Raw genomic sequence first — 8,237 nt, 5'->3', positions numbered from 1 at the left:
GTTTATTCAGGATTTTGTAGATCGTTTTAGTGACCCCTGCAATGTAGGGTAAGGTGATGGTTTTGAGTGGCTCCACAAGAGGATCCTTCTTCATAACTGGAGTGATGGCTTTGCGGATTGTGTAGTCGGAGTAACCATTAGCCCTGAGAGCCTGGTGTACGTGTTTGAGTTCACTGGTAATGTGTTCCTGGTCGGAATGCATTGGGCTCCATGGTATAGAGTCTTGATGAGGGAGTTCTTCTGGGATGTATGGTGGTGGGAATCCGGTTTCAAGTAAGCATATGTATGGGTAGCTTTCCTGTAGACAGAGTGGCTCATTGAACCGCCAGGTCTCCTTTTAATTAAGATATCCAAAAAGGGTAGCTTTCCATCTTTTTCCACCTCCATGGTAAATCTGATGGCTGGGTGTATGGAATTGATGTGGTTGAAGAATTGGCCCAGAGCTGGTAGGCCATGTGGCCAGATGACGAACGTGTCATCTATGTACCTCTTAGACAAAGCCGTAGGGTGGATGCCTGGATGGCATCCGTCTCAAAACATTTTTCCATGAAAACAGTGGCTACAACTGGAGATAAGGGCGAATCCATCGGGGTAGCTTCAACTTGTTTGTACAATGTTCCATTCCAGGTGAAGTAAGTGTTGGTGAGGCAGTGTCTAACCAGGGCCGGTACATCAGCATTCAATCCTTGTTGGACCACATCTTCAATGATTGTAATGGTGTCAGGCACAGGAACTTTGGTAAACAACGATACTAGATCGAAAGTGACAAGCAAATCACCTGGAGATAGTGAGATGTCCTTAATTAACGATACCAAGTGAGCTGATTTAAGTACAGCTGAGGTGGTCTTACCAGTGAATGGTTGTAAGGTCTCAGACAGAAATCGGGCCAGTTTGTGGGTGGGTGAGTTAATGATGAAGATGATAGAACGAAGTGGTGTATCTTCTTTATGGATTTTTGGTAAGCCATAAAATCTGTGTGGTCTAGCAGCAGAGGGTTTTAAGGAAAGCCGCTTGGTTGGTTCGATTAAAGATGTTGAATCAGTGATGATATTGTTGGTTTTTGTAACAAGGCGGTTGGTGGGATCTCTATTGACTTTGGTATAGCTACAATCATTCAGTAGGTCCTGAATTTTGTTATTGTATGTGTTTTTTTTTCCATGATGACAGTGACATTGCCCTTGTCGGCTGAGAGGATGACGATGTCCTCTCTTTTTTTTAATTGAGGAAGCTCAAAGCGCTCATCCTTACTGATGTTGCTAATAGGTGTTTTAGCGTTTTTGATTAATGTGTCTTAGCGTTAATTAAGGACATCTCATGCTTCCATGTTGATGTGCTTCACAGTGAGGCTCGCTTCAGCTGTTAGCGCTGCTCCCTGCTCTTCCGATGTTCTGCCAGTGCAGCTACAGGAGCTGCTTTTATAGCCCTGGCAGTAGCTACGAGCAGATGCCAGGGGCAGCCAGAAGAATCCAGAATGACGCAGCTGCTCCCAAGAGCGTGACTCGTGTCTCGGGCTGCAGTCTGTGAGCAGTTTACTGCCATGGAATTCGCTCTGCACTGATAATTCACTATGTAACACGATTTTTGTTCCTGGGTAGTAAGTGTTATTTTCTAATTGCTTATGCCTCAAAACTATATAAAATGGGTATTATTATTCCCCATAAACTTTGCTTTTGTGACCAGGACTTTACGTGAAGGAATGACACAAATGCACACCACGTTTTCTCATTGACAATATGTACATTTCAAAATATCACTGTCCTGGTGTACTATAGTGTATTAAAGTTGTGTCTTGCCTGCTTGTTTCCAATGGAAATATCATTTTTAGTTTAGAGAAGGCGTCACACAGCTGAACCCCAGGTATGAGTCACTGCTATTTGCTGTGGATGAGGGAAGCCCTGGGAGCAGCTGCGTCATTCTGGACGCTTCTGGCTCCCCCTGGCATCTGCTCATAGCTACTGCCAGGGCTATAAAAGCAGCTCCTGTAGCTGCACTGGCAGAACATCGGCGGAGGAGGGAGCAGCGCTCACAACTGAAGCGAGCCTCACTGTGAAGCACATCAACAAGCATGGCCCTCAGTGTTTACTTCCCTGCGATGCACGTGATGGAGAGGAGCGTCTGGCCAGGCTGGCCGGTCTGGAACCCCCGCGGTCAAAGTATTTTCCAGCAGCTGCAGCGAGACATGAGGAGCGAGATCGAGAGGATGGAGAGAATCTTCCGTGGAGTCGATCAGCTCAGCAGCCACACGCGGGCTCCGGGCAGCCTCGGAGATGCACTGCTGCAGCAGCCGGCCGTGAGCAGTGGGTTCCAGATTAAGATCCACAGGAGCAGGGAGGCGGGTTTGTCGCGTCCCTGGACGTGCAGGACTTCTCCCCACAGGACCTGGCCGTGAAGGTGTCTGGAGACAAGCTGGCGGTGGCCGGACGGCGCGAGGTGAAGAGCGGAGAAGTCAGCATCGGCAGCTACAGTCACAGCTGCCAGGAGTTCCACAGGGAGACGCAGCTGCCCAGGGACGTGGACCCGCAGAGCGTGAGCTGCTGCTTGACTGAAGACGGGAAGCTGAAGTTCAAGGCTCAGCGCCGCGCCCTCCCTGCAGCGGCCGAGAGGGTGGTGGTCATTGAGCAGCCAGCAACAGCGACTCCTGGCACGGCCTCTCAGTCCACTGGCACCACTCACGCGTAGAGTGGCGCCTGGAGCATCCATTCCAGCAACCTGCTTCATTGATGTTTTAATTGCATGGATATTTTGTTAAATCAGTTTTTTTCTATTCACGATATGTTCAGTAATATTTACGTGTTTCAGCGTTCACATTCAACTTCACTGGATTAAGTGTATCGCTGTAAAGGATTGTCAAATCGTATCGCATCGTTTTAATTTGCCATTACACGTTCATATATTCTAATAAGATAATGATAAATGTTATATTCAAGTATTTTTCATCATTACACATGACTATTTTCTACAGTCTAATTTTCGAACTACTATAATACTATACTGTTTGTGTGAATGGTAATGATTTTTGTAATAAAATGCCTTTCAATTTCCTGCAACATTTGCAACTGTTCTTTTTTCTACATTGTGTTTGTTTCATCGTTACTGTGGATCAGAGTTCTGGAGACAGAATTCCCCAAAACTAAGACAACCGGTAACGCGGCCTCATTGCTCCCTGACCATGACAACTCCCAAGGTGCCAGGCTCACGCCGTCGGCCCTGCCGAGTCACTCCGCACTCAGAATCTGGGATTGGCTTGCAATGATCTAAGATCAATCTTACCACTTCACATTTCACTTGTATCATCCTTCAATTGGTAGTAAATCCTTCGCTAAGGAATTGGTCCTCAAATCGTGGGGACAAGCGTACCACGGAAAGATTAGTTGCCATTTAATGTTTGCGACACAGAGAATGTAAATAGTTACATGACCACCTCGCTGCTGTAGCAGTGTAAGTCATGCTGCTATTAATATATTCTATGTCTCGAGTTTCCTGGCTGGCTGCTGGCTGTGCTTCTCTCCATCCCAACAATAACTCCGTTGTTAGTGGGTGCAGGAGACAATAGGGACACCAACAAGGTGGGAATAACCAGAACAGTATTTGAAGACTGACACGGTTCATTTAAAATTGCACTTTCAATGTATGCGCCAATTAACGTCATTCTTTTTGACAAAATAACTTGTTTTATCCTAGAGAATTAGAAACTAAACCTGAAGACATTAAACTAGTACAATTAAAATGTACGATTAATTGTAAAGTTAGCAAAATAAATAAATGATCTAATTCATATACTATATTCTTGGTTCTTTCGGTAAAGTCACGTAGAAGGGAAACAATAAAATAATAAAGATAATCCCTCAGCTATTTGCACAAACCAATCCCTTAGCTATTTCAATGCTAAATTACTAGTTGCCTCTGTGGATGTGTAGGTTTTGACTTTAACATAGCCATTCCTGTGACCAGTCACAAGCTAATCCCTTAGCTATTTCAATGCTAAATTACTAGTTGCCTCTGTGGATGTGTAGGTTTTGACTTTAACATAGCCAATTCCGTGACCAGTCACAAGCTAATCCCTCAGCTATTGATATGTAAACCCCTTTGTCAAGGTGCTTCACTTATCCCAACCAGCTTAAAAGTCTCTACGAATCTTAACATCGTTAATTGAAGCTCTGTCGTCCCGACAGTTACCTTTCACCTAAAGACGGCCGCTTGCGTTGTGGCCAAAACGTCGTGAGAATTTTATCGTGTCATTTTATTATTTTATTCTCATTCTACGTGACTTTACCGAAAGAACCAAAGAAAATAAAATAATAAAGATATAAAACAATAAAATTATCCAAATCAAAATTCATATACTGTTGATTTATTCACTCCATATCCGCAGTGGACACTGCCGGTTGTGTTCCTTCCTTAGCTCCCATTCCCACGTTAGTCTCGACCACCGGCCGTCATCACTTCAAGTTGTGTGTCCTGCCTCACCCCACCTTTCTAAACTAAAATTACGTCCTTAATTTGCATATGAAGTCCAATTGACGTGTCCGTCTTCCAGTATCAGTGGTGTTCTTAGGATGCGCATCATCTCTACGCTTCCTTGTGCATTTCTAAACATTGGTTATATTTTCTGTTTGTGATGCATCTGTTTGAAAAAAACGTTCTGCTTAAGGCATATGGCTCAGTTACGTTTCATTATTAAGTTAAGATAATAATAATAAGCACTTTGCTCTGCCCTGATACGCCTCTCTTAATCATTTTCATCCCTCTTCCCCTTCAACAACCGCCCTACGTGCAAATGCACTTCTGTGTTTTCAAGGCTGTGTCCCTGTTCTTTTTGCGTTCAGTTTGTCATTCCCCCGCACCTCCATTAAAGCATGGTTGGCAGCGTACGGTGCGAAAGAAGTTCACCATGCAAACATACGCTGCGTTGAAAAATGATTCTACTGATAGCAGACCAAACCTGGACAGATTTCTCAATACGAGTGCAATATCGAGGGTACAGATCAATACGACCTGAACACAGATGCTATTTCTCGGACGGTTGGCAACTCTAGCCATGCCCATACAAACATACACAACATCTTGACCATGAATCGCCTATGCGGCAGATTAAATGTCAAGCATTTTACATTGAATTCCGATCTACTTTTGTTCGTTTTGATTGATTTTGGAGCAGTTTCAAGTAAGTATTTTTTATACAATTATTGTATTGTCATTTACTGTATAATTATGATAATAGACCAAGCACTGAGACATTGCCCAGGGTTGGTCTACAATCGAAAAGGTGGCAACCCCATAGCACACCCTCATGTGTTCCAGTGTTAACACATCGTATGTTTGTATCTTGAAATTCTTTCGCACCGTACGTAGCCCACCGTGCTAATCGGAGGTATGAGATAAGGACAAGGAACTAAACACAATAAGCAATTACTTAAGAAGAGTTTCAATTGAGTATGGGATGATTGCGAGTGCTGTCAATATGGCGGTGTTGACAACAAGCATCCACTTGAAACGAACGCGCTTCCGAAAATCTGCGATTTTATCATTTCATGCCGATACGTGGAGATGAGCGGGTTCACCGCGGGTCTTAAACAGCCCTTCCCCAGCCAACATGCACTGGGGGAAATTCCATCAATATTCTCATTAATAATCTGCTTTGGAAGACGAAGAAGAAAAAAGCTAATCCTGCAGGCATCGCGGATAATAAGATTAGAATATTACTTCGCCCCACATCACGGCGGATACGCACGAATGTTGAACGTCTTTGGGGCCGTCCATAAATGACGTCATGCACCTGGGGGGGGGGCGATCAGACATTTGTGACGATGTGTGACGAGGGGGGGGGTGAGAAATGTGACGTCACATCAAAATGCGCAACTTTAAGTAAATATAGACGACACGTTCTACTTAATTAAATATACTTTTTAATAAATGTTTTCTCCTACAACATCAGAGTGCAGCGCCACATTAAATACGCACTACAATGACAATAGTTTAAAGCGATTTGAAGCATGTTTTATTTGGTGGGAGGGGGGCCAGAGCTTTGTGACGTCATATTTGAGGGGGGGGTCTGACTTTTTGTGACGCCGTGTGACAATGGGGGGGTGGGGTCAAAAATCGTCAGAAGTCGCGTGACGTCATTTATGGACGGCCCCTTTGGCACCGTGCGTCGCCGAATCATTGCTCATCGGAGTGTCAGCTGTATGACAACGCGACGTGGCACGCAGTGCCAACGCACACCTGTCAACCCCTAACCATTGCCTCTCTTATTACAGACCAATTCAGACCTTATTGGTCACCCCGTGCCCATTACAAATCTCAACGTTCATCCTACAAAATCCCATCACAAGGGGAGAAACACAAAACATTGTTTTGCCCGTTTTGAAACGGCTCTAGTAAGCCGTATGGACCTGAGAACTCAATCTCCCTGTACACCAATACGGGGTAACCCCGTACGGGTTGACACGGCATGCCAACGTGATACTGAATCGCGCCTTCGGCTCTAAGAGATTCGTTTGTGACTGAACTGGAGATTAATGAATGATAAACCAGCCAGGGCTTCCCTCGCTGTACGCGGGTTCGGTTTGTTGCGCTATTTCACGCTGTGGGGGCCGTCCATAAATGACGTCACGCGATTTTAGACGATTTTTGACCCCCCCTCCCATCGTTACGCGGCGTCACAAAGAGTCAGAGCCCCCCCTCAAATATGACGGTACAAAGCTGTGCCCCCCCCCAAAATAAAGCATGCTTCATATCGCTTTAAACTATTGTCATCGTGGTGCTTATTTAATGTGGCGCTGCACTCTGATGTTGTAGGAGAAAATATTTATTAAAAAGTCTATTTAATTACGTAGAACGTGTTGTCTATAGTTATTTAAAGTTGCGCATTTTGATGTGACGTCACATTTCTCAACCCCCCCCCCCCCCCTCATTTATGGACGGCCCCAGTACAATGCGGCTACCTCTGACCCAAAAGTCGCTCTCTGGAGCTGCTGTGCACGTGTGTGGTGGGGGGAGCGGTGGGCTACGTACGGTGCGAAAGAATTTCAAGATACAAACATACGATGTGTTAACACTGGAACACATGAGGGTGTGCTATGGGGTTGCAACCTTTTCGATTGTAGACCAACCCTGGGCAATGTCTCAGTGCTTGGTCTATTATCACAATTATACAGTAAATGGCAATACAATAATTCTATTAAAAATACTTACTTGAAACTGCGCCAAAATAAATCAAAACGAACAAAAGTAGATCGAAATTCAATGTATAATGCTTGACATTTAATCTGCCGCATAGGCGATTCATGGTCAAGATGTTGTGTATGTTTGCATGGGCATGGCTAGAGTTGCCACCCGTCCATAAATTAGCATCTGTGTTCAGTTGGTATTGATCTGTACCCTCGATATTGCACTCGTATTGAGAACTCTGTCCAGGATTGGTCTGCAGTCAGTAGAATCATTTTTCAACGCAGCGTATGTTTGCATGGTGAACTTCTTTCGCACCGTACGCAGCCAACCATGCTTTACTGGAGGTGCGGGGGAATAACAAACTGAACGCAAAAAGAACAGGGACACAGCCTTGAAAACACAGAAGTGCATCTACACGTAGGGCGGTTGTTGAAGGGGAAGACGGATGAAAATGATTAAGAGAGGTGTATCAGGGCAGAACAAAGTGCTTATTGTTATCTTAACTTAATAATGAAACGTAACTGAGCCATATGCCTTAAGCAGAACGTTTTTTTTCAAACAGATGCATCACAAACGGAAAATAGAACCAATGTTTAGAAATGCACAAGGAAGCGTAGAGATGATGCACATCCTAAGAATTACACTGATACTGGAAGACGGACAAGTCAATTGGACTTCATATGACTTCATATAATTAAGGACGTAATTTTAGTTTAGAAAGGTGGGGTGAGGCAGGACACACAACTTGAAGTGATGACGGCCGGTGGTCGAGACTAACGTGGGAATGGGAGCTAAGGAAGGAACACAATCGGCAGTGTCCACTGCGGAGATGGAGTGAATAAATCAACAGTATATGAATTTTGATTTGGGGAATTTTATTGTTTTATATCTTTATTATTTTATTTTCTTTGGTTCTTTCGGTAAAGTCACGTAGAATGAGAATAAAATAATAAAAAAACACAATAAAATTCTCACGACGTTTTGGCCACAACGCAAGCGGCCGTCTTTAGGTGAAAGGTACAGTACTGTCGGGACGACAGAGCTTCAATTAACGATGTTAAGATTCG

Source organism: Petromyzon marinus, chromosome 17, assembly GCF_048934315.1.
Source record: "Petromyzon marinus isolate PM22_M1 ecotype Great Lakes invasive population chromosome 17, UKy_Petmar_22M1.pri1.0, whole genome shotgun sequence".
Lineage (NCBI taxonomy): Eukaryota > Metazoa > Chordata > Hyperoartia > Petromyzontiformes > Petromyzontidae > Petromyzon > Petromyzon marinus.
The sequence above is the reverse complement of the archived record's forward strand: the minus strand, read 5'-3'. Positions refer to the sequence as shown.